At 36.0% G+C, this 21,336-nt stretch overlaps 1 long non-coding RNA gene across 2 annotated transcripts in view; it reads left to right on the forward strand.

The window, feature by feature from the left end:
• Nucleotides 1–21,336, forward strand: part of LOC116098577 — a 39,276-nt gene that overhangs the window by 14,363 nt on the left and 3,577 nt on the right. Inside the window, exons 4-6 of one of the 2 annotated variants that reach the window (XR_004121877.1) lie at nt 4,322–4,362; nt 11,348–11,451; nt 19,911–20,038. This is a non-coding gene — a long non-coding RNA (uncharacterized LOC116098577). The remainder of the gene's footprint in view (nt 1–4,321; nt 4,363–11,347; nt 11,452–19,910; nt 20,039–21,336) is intronic. The other variant, XR_004121876.1, reaches the window with a different exon arrangement.

A 21,336-nucleotide genomic window follows, 5' to 3' on the forward strand; every position in this document is an offset into this window, starting at 1 on the left:
AATTGTTTTCCAACCTTTTATTCTGAGGTAGTGTCTCTCTGTGTCACTGAGGTGGGTTTCCTGTATGCAGCAAAATGTTGGGTCCTATTTACATACCCAATCTGATACTCTATGTCTTTTTATTGGAGAATTGGGTCCATTGATATTAATAGATATTAAGGAAAAGTAATTGTTGCTTCCTGTTATTTTTGTAGTTAGAGCTGGCATTTTCTTCATGTGTCTAACTTCTTTTCGTTCTGTTGGAAGACTAAATTTTTGATTTTTCAGGAATGTAGTTCCCTTCCTTGTGTTGGAATTTTCCATTTATTACTCTTTGAAGGGCTGGATTTGTGGAAATACATTATGTGAGTTGGTTTTGTCATGGAATACTTTGGTTTCTCCATCTATGGTGATTGAGAGTTTTGCTGGGTATAGTAGTCTGGGCTGGTATTTGTGTTCTCTTAGGGTCTGTATGACATCTCTCCAGGATCTTTTAGCTTTCATAGTCTCTGGTGAGAAGTCTGGTGTAATTCTGATAGGCCTGCCTTTATATGCTACTTGACCTTTTTCCCTTACTGCTTTTAGTATTCTTTCTTTGTTTTGTGCATTTGGTGCTTTGACTATTATGGGGCGGGGAGAATTTCTTTTCTGGTCCAGTCGATTTGGGGTTCTATAAGCTTCTTGTATGATCACAGGCATCTCTTTCTTTAGGTTAGGGAAGTTCTCTTCTATAATTTTGTTGAAGATATTTATTGGCCCTTTAAGTTGGAGGTCTTCACTCTCTTCTATACCTATTATCTTTTGATTTGGTCTTCTCATTGTGTCCTGGATTTCTTGGATGTTTTGGATTAGGGTCTTTTTGCTTTTTGCATTTTCTTTGACTGTTCTGTCAATGTTATCTTCTGCCCCTGTGATTCTCTCTTCTATCTCTTGTATTTCTAATTCCAGAGTTGCCTCTCTTTGTGATTTCTTTATTGTTTCAACTTCCATTTTTAGGTCCTGGATGGTTTTACTCAATTCCTTTACCTGCTTGTTTGTGTTTTCCTGCAATTCCTTAAGGGATTTTTGAGTTTGCTCTTTAAGTGTTTCTACTTGTTTACTTGTAATCTCCTGTAATTCTTTATGGGATTTTTTTGGTTTCCTCTTTAAGGGCTTGTACCTCTTTACCTCTATTCTCCTGTATTTCTTTAAGGCAGTTATTCATGTCCTTCTTAAGTTCCTCTATCAGCAGTGTGAGATATGATTTTAGATCCAATTCTTGCTTTTCCAGTGTTTTGGAATATCCAGGACTTGCTGCAGTGGGAGTACTAGGTTCTGATGAAGCCAAGTAGTATTGGTTTCTGTTGGTAGGATTCTTGCATTTGCCTTTTACCATCTCTTGATTTTTGGTGTTAGATGTTCTTAGTGACTCTGACCAGAGCTTGTCCTCTCCCTGCTGCCCTGCAAGACCCCTGAGACACTTGGGGCCTGTGCCTCCCAGCTGGCTGCTCCTGACTTAGAAACTCACTGTAGAGAAGATGGTGGCTCTTACTGGAGACTCCAGGTTAAGGCGCTCCCTAGAGATAGGCCCTCCACTTGCAGGGAAGGAGCAGTGAAGGTCGCCCTGCGGCTCCCCTGCAACTAGTGGGGCCTGTGCCTCCCAGCTGGCTGCTCCTGGCTTAGAAACTCACTGGAGAGTAGATGGTGGCTCTCACTGGAGACTCTATTGGTTTATTTCTAATTCTTATTTATTTTGATTGATGTACATTTGCTGGGTATATTGAGAGAGTTAGCAAAACATTTTCATGTAAATGCATTACTTGCTGTGTCATATCCATTGCTATGTGCTCCACAATCTCCTACCCTTCTACTATTTCTTGTTTCCCAAATATCCCTGCTTGCTTCCCCAATGACACAGAAAATAAGTGCAGGGTCTACATTTTAAGGAAATACAAAATATTTGTTTTCCTAATTCTAGATTATTTCATTATTATTCTCAACTTCAGTCCTAGCAAATTTCTTGAAAACAACATAATTTTGTTCTTCTTTATTGCTTGAATATTATATCACATTTCCTTAATCATTTTATCTATTGGTAGGTATCTGAGTCTTTGAGAAATTTTAGTCTAGCAACATGGGTGCTCTGGCAAGGGATCATATCCAAAGACCTTCTAGGTCTATGTGATCTAAGTGAAATATATAGACACCCTTAGTATATACACTTAATACCAAACTATGTTGGTAACATTAGAAGTAATATTGGTTTGAAGTAATCAGCTATGTTTGAAAGTGATGTCTAATTGATGGGTAGACAAAGTAACAAATCAGAAAAAGAGTTGACAGAATGAGCCAGAGATAGAATAAGCCCAACTCTCAGGAGCACAGCTCAGGAAAGAGGCTATGTAAGTGGGCACAGGAAGAAGAGGGGAGTTAGAAGTCAGTTCAGTTTAGTTCAATTAAATTCAGTCAGTTAGGTTAAAACCGTGAGTTGAGAGCCAGTGGAGTGCATGGAGTTCACCACAGTTCAGTTTGTGAAGTTCAGAGCCAATTTTTACAGTGACAGTTTTACAGAGACGAGTTACAGGGAGAACAGGCTAGACAGACACTGATGAAGACAGGATGAGCCGGAAAAAGAGAAGGAGCCGGAAGACTAGAACAAATTGCCAGATTTAGTTCAAGGTGAAGCAGAGAAATATAGTGAGAGGCTGAGAGAAGTCAAAATGAATCAGTCAACTTGGAGAGGAGTTTGGGCCAGAACAGCTAAGTTGGCCCAGACAGCCAGAGTTTAGAAAGAACTAGAAAGCATGAACTTATTCTGTCTCCACGACAACAATTACATCAGACAAACAGGAGTTATATTTACAGGGTTGATCACAAAAGCTGATCACTGTAATATGGCTTCAGTACATTTATATGCATGTTCCTCTGTGCATGGATACATGGATACCCTTGTGTTGGCTTGAGTTCATTTGTGTATATATCCAAGAAGAATACAACACAATCATGGGGTAGTTATATAGCTTGTAAGAAAAGCAAAACAAAGCATTTCTGCTTTTTTGCTTATATTTATTTATTCATACATATTTTATTTTTATGAAGCTACTATGAATAAAATTGTTACCTTGATTTCTCTTTGTTATAGATGTGTAGGAAAGTTACTGACTTTTGGATACTCAAAATGGAAAAGAGAAATTTTGTAATTATATATTTGTAATTATATATTTGTGATTATAGTCTCAAATTTCAAAAAGAAAAACAAAAGATTTCTGGTTAAGTGATATGCTCATTGGAAATGATCTACTAACATCTGAACCTCAATAAAAGAATTTTTTTAAAGTTACAGAAAACAAATAATTTCTGAAAGATTCTTTGGAATTTCCTTAATGTACGGGTGATTTAATCTCTTCATTGCTTATTTATATTTCTGTTACTTTGTTCTCCTTTCTTGTTGTTCTAGCTAACTAGGCTTGATCTGACTTTAGATGAAATGCTCAAAGTTTTTTCTCACCTTGTGTGATGTTGGTTATAGGTTTGTCTGCTATCAATGCTACTTTATTCAGTGTTTCTTCTCCTTTACTTCTTCCTCCTCTTCCTCTTCTTCTTCTTCTTTTTCCTTCTCCTTACTTTTCTTCTTGTTCTTTCTTCTTCTTTCCCTTATGCCTTCTTTCCCCCTTCCTTTCCCCTCCTCCTTCTCCTCCTCCTCCTCTTCTTCTTCATTATTCTTGTTGTTGTTGTTGTTGTTGTTGTTGTTGTTGTTCTTCTTCTTCTTCTTCTTCTTCTTCCTCTTCCCCTTGCTCTTCCTCTTCCTCTTCCTCCTCCTCTTCCTCTTCCTCTTCCTCCTCCTCTTCCTCTCCTCCTTCTCTTCATTCTCCTCCTCCTCCTCCTCTTCCTCCTCCTCCTCCTCCTCCTCCTCCTCCTCCTCCTCCTCCTCCTTCTCCTCCTCCATCTTCTTCTTCATCTTTACATAGGATCTCCTTATGAAGCCCTGACTGGCTTGCATGGCACTGTGTTCATCAGGCTGGCCTCAAACTCACAAAGTTCAATATGCCTTGCTTCTCTAGTGGTAGAATTGAAGATGTGCTCCATCATGCTTGTATCTTCAAAAATTGAACCATGAAGGGATTTGAGACTTTGTCTAAAGGCTTTATTACATCTACTATGATGATTTTAATTTATGCTTTTGGGTGTAGTTATACATATTTCACTTGTTGCTTTGCATGTGTTAAAACATCCTTATATCCCTGGAATGGGGTCTGGTTGGTCACAGTGAATAATACTTTTCATGTGTTGTTGAACTTGTCTTGGAAGTTTTTTATTTTTATCATGGATATTCTTGATTTTTATTGAAGTTTTTCTTCAACAGTTCATCAGGTAGAAGAGTTCTTTCACGAAAATTAATACCAGGTAAGTTTAGAAAACTTTGTCTCTCTGTTGATCTACCAATTTTATAAAAAGATATTTCAAGCACATATATGTTCATTGTACCACAAGATTCCTTATTAGTTGGACTGAAAATCTTCTCAGTTATTAGTCCAGTGTTGTTATGTTTTCTGAGCTTTACATTCCCCATCCTTTGGTGACTGCTGCTCCATATGTCATGCAACTTTTCACACAGTCTCTCCCCATTGCTCTTTAAATTTGCATTACTGAAAGAGCCATAGAAATATTTTGAGCCTTCTATCTTTGGCCTTCATCCTACCCTCTATAGTTGCTCTCTCTCTACACTTGATAGCTAACACTCCCTTTGGGTCTTTACTACTTGAGGATGAAGTCTCTCTGTTTTACTCTATTCTACTTTCTAACACTGCCTTTCTTTGCGCTGAAGTTTCAGTGTTTTTCCTCCACCTCAGAGGATGTCTATTTTCTAATTATTTCTAGATTTTAGAAGTTCCTATGTATGTCCTATCCATCAACTTACAGATTTGCAAATTTCTTATCGGTGTGTTTTAAATACTTTCACCACTTTTCTGATAGCTCCAATGTCTAGAACAATTTATCTTCATCTACTACTTTCTACTATTTGCACCTATATCTAATATGAATGAAGTATATTGGCATAAGACATGACTACTATTATGAAAACAACAACTATTTACTAAAATTTTAGAGATATTTGTTTCACTTGTAAGTGACTCTTCTTTCTGACTTGCAACATTTTCATGGGGCATTGTAAATTACGTGGCCTTTGAGGATTTCTCATTCAATTTTTTCTATATTTTTGAGAATTTATGAATGTACAATGAAACTTGATCATATCCTCCTATGTCTTCCTCCAAATCTCCCTCATTTCTTCCTGTTCAACATGTCTCCCTTCCAAATTAACATCATTTTAAAAATGTATATATAACCCACTCATCCATTAGTGTTGTGCATACATGTGTATAAGCCTAGCCTTAAAGTTAGAATGATTGTCACTTAGGTGGGAGTTATTTGAAGTATTTTCTACTAGACATTGCATGTTTATCAACATCACTAAATAATGATGACAGTTGTGGTTACCTTCATAAAACCTAGAGATTTTACTTTGTATGTGAGTTTTCCATCCATCCCTTTCTATGCTCTGTTTTTTTTTTTAATAGACTGTCTTTATTTTTGAACATTGCTGAATAATTTTGAATTACAAAATATAGATTTATTATTAAAAATATTGTTTTATTTTTATTGTCATTCCATTGATTTTTAATGAATTTCAATGTTTTATTAAATAGTAGTTCCTCTATTCTCCACTTTGATTGAATGCCTAACATTGCTGTTCTTTATCATGGGTATGACATTCTTCATTATAATATGTATCTATATTTCTATTGACACTTTTTATGGTTTGAAGATATTTATATTTCTTTTGGGGTTTATGATTTGTCAGAATTGGAAAATTATGACAAGTATTATTTGGTGAGTGATTCTGCAACATACTTTCCATCAATCCATTTCAATTAAAAGCATTAAGCTGTTACCACATTTTCTTAGCACATATTGAAGTCCTCATGTCACAACACCATAAGTTTAGAGTTAAGTTTCAATATAGGCAATTTAGCAGAACCATCATTCAGAACATAGCTCATATTTATGAGGTTTTATAATATGATAGTAATATAAAACTATATCACATTGACATATATTTGTATAAATTGTTTTTACAATTACATATGAGAGATAACCTCACATATTTTAGTAAGTAAAATACATATCTTTCTATGGAATTTTATTTCATTTTATTCCTCTCATTAAGGTATCCTAATATCCTAATTATATCCTAATATCAGCCCTCTTCTTCTCCCTTTACCTTCTCATGCATACCTTCCCCCTATTCCTCCCTTGTCTTCTTCTTTGAGAAGGTGGAGAACCTTCTACCTATCATCCTTTGACAGTCTACCTCAACCCTGGCAGTCAAATCACTGCAGAATTAGACACATTCCCTCTCACTGAGGCCAGACAAGAAGGTCCATTAAGGGGAACAGGATCAACAGGCAGGCAGGCAGGCACCAGATTAAGGAACAGACCTGATCCTTTTGTTGGGGGAGCAACAAGAAGAACAAGCTGTTTATCTACTACCTACCTATGTGAAGGGAACTTAGGACCAGACCAGGTTTGCTCTTTGGTTTGTAGGTCATTCTCTGGGAGCCCCCAAGTGTCCAGATTATTTGACTTTGTTTGTCTTTCTATGACGTCTCTATCTTCTCTTGCATCCAATTCTTCCATAAGACTCCTAGAGCTCCATTTAATGTTTGGTCTCTGCATCTATTCCCATTGACTACAGGCTAGAGCCTCTCAGAGGACAGTTATGCTAGGCTCTTGTCTGTAAGCATAACAGAATATTGTCAATACCATTAGGGATTGGTCCTTCCCCATGGAATGGATCTTAATTTGGGGCAGTCATTGGTTGTTCATTCCATCTGTTTCTACTGTCTTTGTCCCTGCAAAACTTATAAGCAGGACACATTTTGGATTGAAGGTTTTTTCGATAGGTTGCTCTAATTATCCCTCCACTGGGATTCCTGCTGGCTACAAGAAGTGGCCACTTCAGGACCAAATCCTCCCACTTCTAGGAGTTTTAGCTGGAGCCACCACCACAGATACTCTGTGGGTTCCAAACTTCCCAGGTCTCTGGTATATCCAAAATATTGCACCCCCACAACTATCAATTCCCCTTTCTTTCCCATGTTCTCCCTACATCTGATTCCCTGACCAGCTCCCCTCTCCATCCTCTCTGCCACCCAGTTCCGTTTCTCCAGCCTAGACATCTATTTTATTTCCCCTTCTGAGAAAGATTCAACCATACTTCCTTGGACTTTCTTTATTGTTTGGCTTCTTTGGACTATTGATTATAGCATGGTTATCCTGTATTTAAAAGCTAATATCCACTTATAAGTGAGCACATATCATGTAGGTTCTATTGGGTCTGGGTTACCTCACTCAAGATGCTATTTTCTAGTTCTATCCATTTTCCTGTGAAATTCATGATTCCTTTGTTTTGTAATAATTAGTATTCCATTTTGCAAATGAAAACATTTTATGCATCTATTCTTCAGGTGCAGGATGCCTATGTTGTTTCCAGTTTCTGGTTACAATGAGTAAAGCTGCTATGAATATGGTTGAGCAGGTGCTCATGTGAGAGGGTTGAACAACTTTTGAGTATATGCTCAGGAGTGGTATAGTTTGGTCTTGAGATAGGATTATTCCCAATTTCCTCAGAAACCATCAAATTTGTTTCCAGAGTGGTTGTATAAGTTCACATTTCTATCAGCAATGGTGGAATGTCTTTCCCTTGCTTCACATTCCTGCCAGTATGTGATGTTTAAGTTTTTGAGACTTAACCATATTGATGGGTATAAGGTGAAATCTCAGAGACCTTTGAATTACATTTCTCTGATTACGAGGCTGTTGAACATTTCTTTGTGTTTCTCAGCCATTAGAGCTTGCTTTTTGAGGATTCTCTGTTTAGCTCTATACCCTATTTTTTAATTGGGTAATTTGGTTTGTTAGTGCCTAACTTCTTGATTTCTTTATATATTTTTTATATAATCCCTCTGTCAGATATATTGTTGTTGAAGATTCCTTCTCAATCTGTAGACTATCATTTTGTCCTAATTACAGTGCCCTTGAACTTACAGAAGATATTCAGTTTCATGATGTCACATTTATTAATTGTTGGTATTAGAGCCTGAGCCACTGGTGTTCTTTTCGGGAAGCTGTCTCTTAAAACATTGAGTTCAAAGCTATGCCTCATTTTCTCTTCTGTTAGATTCATATCTGGTTTTATGTTGAGGTCTCTGATCTATTTGGACTTGAGTTTTGTGCAGGGTGATAAGCATGGATTTAATTGTATTCTTCTACATGCAGACATACAGTTAGATCAGCACTATTTGTTAAAAATGTTCTTACTTTCCCATTGCATGGTTTTGGCCTCTTTGTCAAAAATTAAGTGTCTGTAGGTGCACAGGTTTATTTCTGGGTCCTTGATTTGATTCCATTGATCAGCCTGCCTGCTTTTGTACCAATAGTTTTTAAATACTGTTGCTCTGTATTAAGGTTTAAAGTCAGGGATTGTGAAACCTTCAGAAGTTTTATCTATTTGCTTTTTAATATACACAATTATTTAGGGTGTTGGATTTTGTCAAAGTCTTTTTTGTTTTTCTGTACGAAGTTGAGAATTGTTCTTTCAAGATCTGTAAAGAATTATGTTGGAATTTTAATGGGGGTTGCACTGAGTTTGTAGATTGTTTTCATAAGATCTGTTTTCACCGTTAATCCTTCTGATCCATGAGTGTGGGTGATCTTTTCATCTTCTAATATCTTCCTCAATTTCTTTCTTCAGAGACTTGAAGTTTTTGTAATACAGGCCTTTCACTAACCAACTACATGCTTGATTATAGTTACGTCAAGATATTTTATATTATTTGTATCCATTATGTACCATATGTTTCCCTAACTTCTTTCTCAGCTTATTTATTGTTAATAAAGGAGAACTATTGAAGGAGGGCTACTGAATATTTTTTTTTGAGTTAATTAAGTATCCACCCACTTTGCTGAAACTGTTTATTAGCTGAAGGAATTCTCTGGTAGATTTTATGTACAGTACACTCAGGCGTCACTAATGTATACTTTTATATCATCTATAAATAGTGATACTTTGAATTCTTCCTTTACAATTTATATACCCTTGTAATATATATCTTTGTTGCTGAGATGTGTTTCTTGTATACAGCAGAATGATGGATTCTGTTATACATCTATTCTGTTATCTTGTGTCATTTTACTGGGGAATTTAGTCCATTAATGTTGATAGATATTAATGATAAATTATTGTTACTTCCTATTGTTTTGATTTGGTGGTTGTAGTATTTGTGTGTGTGTGTGTGTTTCTCTTCTATTAGTTTTAATGGGATTATTTATTTCTTGTGTTTGTTTGACTGTAGTTAGCTTTATTGGGTTGGAGTTTTCCTTCTAGTATCTTCTGTAGAGCTGGGTGGGTAGAAAGACATTGTTTAAAATTGGGTTTGTTATGGAGTATCCTATTTTCTCCATCTATGGTGTTTGAAAGTATTGCTGGATATAGTAATCTCCGCTGACATCTGTAGTTTCTCAGGATCTGCAAGACATCTACGCAGGCCCTTCCAACTTTTAGTTTCTCAGTTATAAAATCTTGAAATCAGGTATTATTCTGATTCGTCTGTCTTCACATGTTGCAGGGCCCTTTTCTCTTGCAGATGTTAATATTTTTTTTGTTTTGTATATTTCTTGTTTTCATTATTATGTAATGGGAGAATTTTTCTGGTCTAGTCTGATTAGTGTTATGTAAAATAAACATCTTGTACATATGTAAGCATCTCTTTAGGTTGGGGAAATTTTTTTTTCTATGATTTTGTTAAAGATGTTTTCTGGGTTGGGTATTCTCATAGTAGCCCAAATCACCTGGAAGGTTTTTGTCTTGAACACTTTTTTTAGATTTTGCATTTTCTTTGACTGCTGTATTGATTTCTTCTATCATATCTTCTATGCCTGAGATTCTCTTGTCTATCTCTTGTATTTCATTGGTAATGCTTATGTCTGTAGTTCCTGTTCATCACTTTCCTAGGTTTTCCATCTCCAGGATTGCCCCAGCTTGTGTTTTTTTTTTTTTTACTGTTTCTGTTTCTCTTTTTAGGTTTTGGAGATTTTTATTCCTATCCTTCATCTTTGTGATTGTATTTTACTGTATTTATTTATATTTGTTTGCTTCTTTCTTTAATGGATTTACGTTTTTGAATGTATTTTCTTGTATATTTTAGCAATTTATTCATGTCCACTTCAAAGGCCTGTATCATCTTTTTATGATTGGATTTAAGATCATATTCTTGTGCTTCAATTTTGCTGTACCCAGGGTTTGCTGTAGCAGGATACCTGTTCCATCGTTCTTAAGCTGTCCTTTAAATCTTTTAGTTTTAACTGGTGTTACTTGGATGATCTTGATTGTAGCAGGACTTCTCTGGTAGGCAGGGGAAGCAAGGGGGACTGACAGTGAAGATCATCATGTTACCCACTCTGCATACTTAGGCAGACCACACTGGTAAGAAATATTGGTGGGACAGTATTTAAAACCAGTAGTTCTTGGAGTCCAGACAGTTCTCCACGGGGAAGCAGGTTGATCTTGGGATCCTGTAAGGCTCCTCTGGACCCCATGCCTAGCCTAGTGCCAGATACTGGAGGTCAGGGATTCCACTTATCTTACCTCTTCCAGCTGTGCCCCAGGCAGACCCAATGGAAAAGGATTGATGAGGTAGGGTTACAAGCTGATTAGTCTTGGGGTCACAGAGACCTCCATGTGGAAGCAGGTTACTTCTGGGTTTCTACAGGGCTCCTTGGTATGAAAGGGCAAGCCTAAAACTAGACAATGAAGGTCAGAGACTGGACACCACTCACCTCTATAAGCTATTCCCCGATTGGACCCAGTTGGCCATATACATAATTATATACCTAATTTTCTCTTTTGTCAAAACACTCTTGTGATCCATGACTTTATTATAATTAATTTAGTTAATTGTTCATTATAGTTCATTTTTCATACCTAGTCAATTTTAAATAAAACTTCATTTTTTTTCCTAGTAGGAATGTCTATTTGTATTTTCATGTTAAGCTATGAAGGGAACACTTCCATGAATCTGACTCATAAAGCATAAATACATTTATTTACATTTACCTGTGATTTGTAAAATTGAGTTTCAAAACTCTTTATCTGAATTTTCATCAGAAGCTTGAATGAGTCAACAATTACCTTGTTTTGTTAATTTTGGTTTTGGTAAAAATGTTCATTGCTACAAAAACATTTTCCTTAAGGAGACAATAAAATTGCTTCAAAGTCAGTTTGTTCATATTGCTTTTGTTTCTTTTCTTTTGGGTGAATAATGTCTAGAGAAGATCTTCTTTAAGCTGTGCATAGTGACAGATACAATGCCAGAACCTGGGAGACTGAGGGAAGATAATGGCTGCAAGGTGGAAACCAGCCCATACAGCAAAGTGAGTTCAAGGTGACAAAAGGAATGCAAGTGCCTTTTTTTTCTTTTTTAGTTTTTCTGAATAGGGTTTCTCTGTGTAACCCTGGCTGTCCTGGAACTTACTCTGTAGTTCAACTCAGGCTTCAAACTCAGAAATACACCTGCCTCTGCCTCCCAAGTGCTGGGATTATAGGCGTGTGCTACCACTGCCTGGCACAAGTGCCTTTAATTTAGCAATCTTTCTATAATATTTTTGCTAATTTGTAATTTATTAGATTAAAATCAGTGTAAGTAAAAGATTGAAATATTCTATTCTAACAACATTTATACAACATAACTAGTCATTTTATTCTTGGATATATTTATTCCCCCATCTGTCCTCACTTAACTGCTTAATTTTTATTATTTAACATAATTCTTGGAGCTTTTTAAGTGATCACTGCAAATAATATATCTTCTGGCTCAAGTCAGATTTTGGCTTTAAACCCATTATCCTAGTCATTGATAAAGGTTTTTCTCAGTAGCTAACTTATTGCTTCAGAATTAGTCTGTAAACTACATTTAATATTATCAATTACTACATAAAAATATGGTAAGATATTGTGATTATGTAAAGTGCCACTACTATGAAAAGACATTTATATGAACATTATGTTATATAAAACTACCCAATTATTGATATTAAATAATGAAAAATATTTAAAACATAGTTGTTTTACTATATTTGCTAGGGTCTGCAAATACTTAGCTTAAGTGTTTAACGTTTTACCTTAAGTACTAGCTATTTTAGATAATTTAAAATTTTAGTTCTCACAGAACTTTATTAGATAATAATTTGTATTCATTATTGAACAGATAAGTTCCAGGGAATGTGTTGATTACTAGACCTTTTTTATGTTTGACGCTATAAATGTAGTAATTTATTATTTTCAGACTCAGTGTATCATAATGCCCTTTTACTAAAGAAATGCATGCCTTAATTAAAATACTTTATTAAAATTTGAAACGCTAAGAGAATCTGTCAAAAAGTGATTAAGTCACTGTAAGGGTGTACAGTGATTTCTATTAGGAGGTTACAGGCTTGAGGTCAATTAATGAGAATATCTTGAATTTACAAGTATTTTCTCTGTAGAATGGTCTCATAGGAATATTGTAAAAACAACATGGAATACAGGATTGATATCATATTACTATCAGTATCAAATATCAACAACTATTGAAGCTTTCAATATATTATGACTAAATAGTGTATCCCTTAATTTAGAGAATGATGTAAATGAACTTACTAAAATGTTAGTCTTTTATGATAACCAATAAAATACATTAAAGATGGTAATAAGGACATTAGAAATTCTATATTGTTTTTCACTCATAAATTTACCTGTTCATAGTAATCTATTCAGGACATTGGTCCTGTTGATCACTTTTTCCCCTGTGCCTCGTATACCACTTTACCTACAAAGGCATCTAAAGAAGATTGGCTATAATGTGGTGGCATTGAAACATCATTTAGCCAAGGTGGTTCTTCATTATATACAGAAATTAAATGATTTTTTCAATCCTTAAAACAATGCTCCAATAATTACTCATCTTTTCATTAGATATTGGAAATATATAACAGTACTACTTAAAAATTACAATTTGTCAAATTGTTGTTAATGTAAAATAATCCCTTTGCTAGTAACTATGATTAGATAAAGGAACAACTAATGCATATTTCATGCATACTATATATTAAGAACTTTCTGCACAGAGGAACAGTCTTCCATTGCTAGTAAGAGTACAAACTAGTACAACCAATTTGAAAATCAACTTAGCAGTTTCTCAGAAGATTAGTAATAGTTCTACAACAAGACACAGCTATAGCACTCCTAGATATATACCCAAAAGATGCTCTACCATTCCACAAACACACTTGCTCAGTTATGTTCATAACAGCTTTATTTGTAATAGCCAGGAACTGGAAACAACCTAGATGTCCCTCAACTGATGAATGGATGAGAAAAAAAGTGGTACATTTACACAATGGAATACTGTCTAACTATTAAAAACAAAAACATCATGAATTATGCAGGCAAATGGATGGATCTTGAGAATATCATCCTGAGTGAGGTAACCTTATCCCAAAAGGACATGTATGGTTTGTACACTTATAAGTGGTTATGAGCCATAAAATACAGGGCACCCATGTTATACCCTCTATTTGATTATTTCTTGCCATCTACTCCTCTTGTGTGCATTTGGTTCTTTTTGTGTGCTGTTAAGTTGCAAGGTTGAGATCTCTCCAATTTCTTTACAAAGGCGCTTAGTATTTGTTGGTCTCCCTGACCTCATGGATTGTTGGCCAATTCAGACCATGTACACAGTGGGAGCAAAGATGTCAAGCAGTTGTTGGAAGCCCTGTGAGTAAGTACATATGGTGAATGACCACACCAGGACCAGGTATCAGGAGTCAGATCAACTTTATTTATAGAGATTCAGGGCTCATTACGTTTTGGAGGACTGTGGGTAGGAACATTCAGGATGAACAAAGTCATTGGCTGGAAGCTTAGGTACCTGAATGCTTCATCAGCATAGAAAAGCATTTCAGGAATCTCAGGTGCTGGCTAAACAGATTTCATCAGGAGAAAAGAAATTGATTCTGTAATCTAATTGAGGCTATGTGACAATCCTCAGATAGAGGCATATTTAGGGGCTTAGAATTCCCCAGACAAAGAGAGAAGGAGAAGCTCTGCTAATGAAGAAAGTCTCCCATATTGCGCAAAGCCCAGAAGCTATCGGGCCATGGTGGACTTTGACTTTAATTACCAGTGCTAAGAGCTTTCTGATTGGCACCACTTTCATTGTGTCCCGTAAGTTTTAGTATGCTGTGAATTTATTTTAATCAAATTCTAGAAAGTCTTTAATTTCTTTATTTCTGTCTTGATCCTATTTTCATTTAGTAGAAAGTTGTTCACTTTTCACAAGTTTGTAGGCCTCTGTTGTTTCTCTTGTTTTTGAAATCCAGCTTTAATCTGTGATGGTCTGATAATATAGAGAGGGTAAGGTAGATTGTGATCAGTGCACAGGCGAGTTCAAGTAAAATTTAAGGCTAGAGCCTGTGATTGGGCAATAGAAAAAGTAGGCGGGGCTTAGAGTTTTAGAGAGAGGGAGGTAGTGGACAGACAGGGAGAAGGACAGAGAAAGATGGAGGAAGAAGACAAACCAGATCCACAGGTATCTATGGATATCATATAAGAACAATAGAATAATATAGGCAATTCGTCCAATCTAGGTGGGCAGCTTTTACCAATTGAATTTTGAGTTCTTTGTGTGGGCATTTTGGGGATTGAGAATTTACTGTTATGAATCTGACTGATAAATTATATGACTCTAGAGTCTTCATTTAATGGGACTGGGGGTTTAGAGCCAGGGCTAGCAGGAGGCAGATGGTCTGGGAAGATAGGAGCTGTTCAGTAGCAGGGAACAATAGCAAATTGGGCAGACCACAGCTTGGGGATAGCGTTGGGGCAGGGACATCTCCAAGAGCAGCAGTCATTAGTTAGTATGGATTGTTTTTAAAGATTACATGCTACAGGGTTATTTCAGGTTTCTTATATATTGTTGAGTCTTGATTTACGATCAAGTATATTCTTTTGTTTTTCAGTGAAATATTCTGTAAATATCTATTAGGTCCGTTTGATTTTTAAAGTCTGTTAGCTTCAATATTTCTGTTTAGTTTTTGTATAGATGACCTACTGTTGGAGTGAATTGGTACTGAAGTCTTCCAGTTATCAAAGTTAATGTGTGTTTAAACTTCAGTAAGGTTTCATTTGGTGCCCATGTATTTTGGGCATAGTTGTTAGGAATTGAAATGTCTTGATGGACTTTTCTTTGATCAGTATGAAGTGTCTTTTCCTGTTTCTGTTGATTACCTTTGATTTAACTCTATAATTGTTAAATATTAGAATAGATATACCAGCTTGTTTATGAAATTATTTTCCAACCCAGTACTCTGAAGTTATGGGATATCTTTGATGTTCAAATGTGTTTCTTGAATGCAGCAGAAAGATTGATTCTGCTTTTATATTCATTCTCTCAGTCTGTGTCTTTTAATTGGGAAACTGAGGCCACAGATACTGAGACATAATTATGACAAACGATTGCTAATTCCTGTTACTTTGTTCTTATTGTTTTTGGTGTTGGTGTTCTTAGTGGTTGTGTGTATTTGTTTCCCTTCTTTTGATTTACTGGTTTGTGATTTGTTTCCTCTGTTTTAATGGGTATGTTTAATCTCCTTGCATCAGTGCTTTCCTCCCGATACCTTCTATAAGGATGAATTTGGAGATATATGTTGTTTAGATATGACTTTATCATGAGGTATCTTATTTTCCAAATCTATGTTGATTAAAACCTTTTCAGAGTATTGTAGGCTGACATTTTTACTCTCTAAGTCTGCAGCACATGTTTCCAGGCTCTTCTGGCTTTTAGAGTCTCCACTGAGAAGTCAGATGTATTTCTTACAGGCCAGCCTTTACAGGTTACTTGATATTTTTCCTCACACCTTTTAATATCATTTCTTTATTCTGTGTGTTTAGTGTAAAATTATTGTGCCCATGGACTTTCTTTAATGGTCCAATCTATTGGTGTTCTGTATGCTTCTGGTTGGTTTTTTTTTTTTTTTTTTGGTTTGTTTTTCAAGACAGGGTTTCTCTGTGTAGCCCTGGCTGTCCTGGAATTCACTCTGTAAACCAGGCTGGCCTCGAACTCAGAAATCTGCCTGCCTTTGTCTTCCAAGTGTTGGGATTAAAGGCATGTGCCACCACTGCCAGGACTCTGTATGCTTCTTGTACCTTTGTAGGCATTGCCTTCTTTAGGGTTAGAAGAAATTTTCTTCTATGATATCATTCCAAACATTTTCTGAACCTATGACTTTGTTTGTTTGTTTGTTTTCAGTCTACACCTATTATTCTCAAGATTGTTCTCTTTATATTGTCTAATATTTTCTGGATGTTTTGTGTCAAAGGTTTTTTAAGTTTAATATTTTGTTTGACCAATATATCCATTTCTTCTGCAGTATTTTCTACTTTATTTTCTATGCCAAAGATTCTCTCTTCTATCTTTTATAATCTGTTGGTGATGTTTGCATCTGTAGCTTCTGATCTTTTCCCTAAGTTATCCATCTTTAGAGTTTTCTTCATTTTGATTTCTTTATTGTTTCTATTTCCATATTTAGCTATTTGACTGTATTGTTCAATTCCTTCACCTGATCAATTGTATTGTTCTATATTGCTTTAAGGGATTTATTTGTCTCCTCTTTAAAGGTTTCTCACTGTTTACCTGTGTTTTCCTGTATTTCTTTATGGGAGTTTTTAAATTTCCTCCTTAAAGGCCAATATAATCTTCATGAGATGGGATTTTAGGTCATTATCTTGATTTTCAGACATGTTGGGGTATCCATTCATCACTGCATTTGCGTTCCTGGCTTTTTTACATTGTTTAATCTGTTAGTCTGATATAGTTGTCATTATTATCCATACCTCTACTTTCAGTGTTGGGGCTTTGCTAGACAATGTTGATATGTAATTGTCTTCTTGAAGTAGAATTTGACTGCCCATAAATTCATTGTTCTGTGTTTCCTTCAAATCTTCCAAGATAACAGTGTACTTTGTCTAAAGCTTATTGTTGTAAAAGAACATATATAAAACCTTTTTAAAGCATGTATATGATTTGCTCTATGCTTTTAAGTCTTCAAGTTCAAATATCATAGTTTCACATATTTTTTTCATTCTTATCTTTAAATAATTCCTCCATGGTTCACAATATGTTGTCAATCATGTAAATGCATTAATCATAATATCTTTTATGATTGTGTGTTTTATGTGGGATTGAGGTAAATAATGGGAGAGAAAGTTGAAAGGTGGATGTAACTAACTACTCAGTCCAAATGATCCTTTGATTAGGTGAGGAACTAATTGGGATAACACCATTAATTTCACAAATGATAAAATATAGAATCTAAATTGGAAAAAAAACAAGTTAAAGAAAGTTTATTGTTTTACTTTATATTTTCTGATTATCATTGCTGCTGCTGCTGTTGTTGTTGTTGATTATGTTGTTCTTTAAGACTCATAAACTACAAATTTTGGCACAACAGATGGAGTAACAGCTTATTCGTTAAGAGTAATTACTGCACTTACAGAGGAGCCAGGTTCAATTCTCAGCACTCTCATAGTGTTTCATAGCCATTGTTAATTCCAGTTTCGGGGAATCTGATATGCTTCTCTGACTTCTGTGAGTACCACACACACACACACACACACACACACACAGGGGGGGGGGGAGACAGAGAGACAGAGAGAGACAGAGAGAGACAGAGACAGAGAGAGAGGAGAGGGAGAGAAGAGAGAGAGAGAAAGAGAGAGAAACAAAACCCTCATATATAACTAACAAAAGAAAATAAATCTTGTAAAAGTAATCCATGCTTAGGCAGCTCTAACTTTGTCAATCTTAAAGCTGTGAGCCTTCTATGAAGATTTCTTTCTTTTTGTTCTTCTCATTTTCATTTATTTTATCTTTTTCATACTGTATATTTGATTGCATTCTTTCCCTTTTGCATCTCCTCCCAGATCCCCCATTGTTCTCTCCCTAACCAACTTCATGTTCTCTTATTCTCTCTCCTTCTTTCTCCTACTTCCATCTCTACTTCTCTGCCGTCTATATTCTAACTCCCTTCTGAACTTCTTCCCTCTTCCTTCTCTCCTCTTCCACTCAAAACAAAAAACAAAATAATAACAAACAGACAGACAAAACAATAGTGTGACTTAAAATTTAGAGAAACTTAAAATTGTGAGTTCTACTTCTTTCAGCACGGACCTTTTGGTTAAGCTTCTTCTTATCTTTTATCCTCATATAGTGTTTTACACTATGGAGCATGTGTAGAATTTCAAGTAAGTGCTTTCTATTTTCATCTTTCTCTCACAGAAAGCTTTGTCATGTTTTCATATTACGTAGTGACCTCCCACAAATTCCAATTTTAGTAGAATTTCTTCTCTGTAAAACTCAATTTATAAGAGATTAAATTTCTTAGATCTGCCCTGCTCTCATAGTTTTCAAGCTGAATACAAGTCTCTTCAATTCTATGAACTGAATAGTCTCATATAAGTATTTCCATTTTGAGGAGTTTATCTTTATTGTTTGCAACCAAAATATCACTTTAAGTTTATTATTATTTTGATTATTATGTGACATATATGAGGAGTACATGTGTGTGTGTGAGTATGGGTGTATATGTGTGCATGTATGTCAGAGGTAACTCTAGCATTTGTATTGATTTTGTGACAAATGTTCTTAAGTAATGATTTAACTTTCTGGTCCCCAAATATCACTTTTAAATAAAGAATTGGAACTTTCTTTCCACACTTAACTGCTTCCTGATTCCTAACAAAATTATTGACATGTTTACCAAACTCATAGTCTGTGATCATTTTGTAGTTACTACATCATCCTCTCTCTTTGTCAAACTCTTCCTGAAACTGAATTTTTCCTATATTATAATGGTTTAGTAGTAAATATTGTCAAACTGTTCTTGAAATTGAATTTTTCCTATATTAACACATTTTAATAGTAGATATTGTTAATTATCAAGAAAAAATACTAATTGAAAAGAAAAATCGATGGCAGACCATTAACACAACTGAAGCATTTGTTGTACTCAGTGACACAGACAACCATGGGATTCCCACCCTGTGTTTGAAATAATGGAACCCAGGTTAGCATAAATAGCTACCTATGGAGACATAGGGAGTCTTTTCACACCCTCATATGCTATGGAAAGGGTGAAAAGCTCAATGCCAGGCTGCAGCAGTCTCACAGGAAAGGGATGGGGGACTAGGAAGGAAAACAAATTTCTGGCAAACTAATTCATTCCCACCCTCATTCACCCAGAGGAAGCAAAGAATATAAAAATTACACTCAGTAGAAAAGCAGAATTATAAATATTCTGGTTTTAGAGCACCAAAATTATGAATATTTCAAACTATTTGCTAACATATATTGGCTGTGTATTTCAAAGGTGATATAATTTTTTCAAAGTAAAAAAATGTTGAAATATGAATTAAGTATATTGTTTTTGAGAAACTTCCATATCATACATTTCTGTAATCGCAATTACATTTTTATAATAATAGTTATAATTTCATACTTTAGTTCAGAAGAAAAATGCTAGCAAATGATTTGAATCTGGAAGTTTGCTCTAGTGAAAATTTTAAAGATGCCAAATACATTGTTCAGTTTCATGGCTTGTTAATGTTGTCTCAAATTAAGAGACTTCTAGGAAATTGCAGCCTACAGTAAAATTACCCATAAAAAATAAAATAACTTAAATTCTATAAATAGACAACCTGTTGACCTACAATTTTGACATTACTATACAAAACAAAATCCCAAATGTCAATACATGGGGTTCATAAAAGGAAATCATTGTATTTGTTTTAAAACCAGAGCAAGAAGATGGAAAAGGCTATACCCAGATGTGTTCAACTACATGTCCCCCTAAATTCACATACTCTCATCTCAACATTTTTTTGCAAGTACCTCAGGAAACTTCATATGAAATGGGGCTTTAAACAGTAAGTAACTTTAAATGAGTCTTACCCATATGTATATTTAGTGATGAAGCATTCAAATGGATGAGTCACTTAAACCAAATTCCATTAGTAGCCTTAAAAGAAGATAAAGAAACATCAGAGATCCCTGTAAATGGTGAAAAGAACAAAGCAAACCAAGAAAAGAAGCCCCAGGTGAAATCAAAACCTTAGGTAGTCAGCATCCCAAACGATTTAGAATGGATATTTGTTTGTAGGAGGAGTGAGACAGTTTGTTCTGACTAGCAGTCCAGTCCACAATGGCTCATGCACGTGTAGCTCAAACTAACCCAGAAACCATGACACCCAAAGACCAACAAAGACAGAGCATGTGACCAGAGCAGCCAATCAGCTGGTACAAGCTGCATAGCAAAAACAGTTGTGGACCAAGGGGATGTGGGTGGAATGAGTTCCAGGACAGCCAGTGTTATAGAGAAATCTTCTCTCAAACAAAACAAAACAAAAGACATTCTCTTCTTACCTGGTTCTGAGAGTCAGAGTCCTTGATTCCATGCCTTCTTTCTTTCCCTTTCCTTCCCTTCCCTTCCTTTTCCCTTCCCCTTCCCCTCCCTTGCCTTTCTCTCCCCTTCCCTTCCCTTTCCCCATTCCCTTTCTTTCCCCTTCCCTCTTTACTTCCCATCCCTTCCTCTTCCCTACCCTTCTCTTTCCCTTTCCTTTTCTTCCCTTCCCTTCTTTTCCCTTCCCTTCTATTCCCTTCCCTTCTATTCCCTTCCCTTCTATTCCCTTCCCTTCTCTTTCCCTTCTCCTCCCCTTCCTTCCCTTCCCTTCCTCTTCCCTTCACCTCCTTTTCCTTTCCCTTCCCTTTCTCTTCCCTTCCTCTTCCCTTCCCCTTCCCTTCCCTTTCTTTCCCCTTCCCTCTTCACTTCCCATCCCTTCCCTTCCCCTCCCCTCCCTTCCCCTCCTCTCTTTTCCCTTCCTCTTCACTTCCCCTTCTCTTCCCTTTCCTTCTCCTTCCCTTCTCTTTCCCTTCCCCTCCCTTCCCTTTCTTTCCCTTCCCTTCCCTTTCTCCATTCCCTTCCTTTCTCCTTCCCTCTTCACTTTCCATCCCTTCCTCTTCCCTTCCCTTCTCTTTCCCTTCCCTTCTCTTTCCCTTCCCTTCTTTTCCCTTCTCTTCTCTTCCCTTTCCCTTCCCCTTCCCCTTCCTTCCTCTTCCCTTCCCCTTCACTTTCTTTCCCCTTCCCTCTTCACTTCCCATCCCTTCCCCTTCCCTTCCCCTCCCCCCTCTTCCCTTTCCCTTCCCTTCCCCTTTCCCTTCCCTTCCC

This window comes from Mastomys coucha, unplaced genomic scaffold (assembly GCF_008632895.1).
Source record: "Mastomys coucha isolate ucsf_1 unplaced genomic scaffold, UCSF_Mcou_1 pScaffold20, whole genome shotgun sequence".
NCBI lineage: Eukaryota > Metazoa > Chordata > Mammalia > Rodentia > Muridae > Mastomys > Mastomys coucha.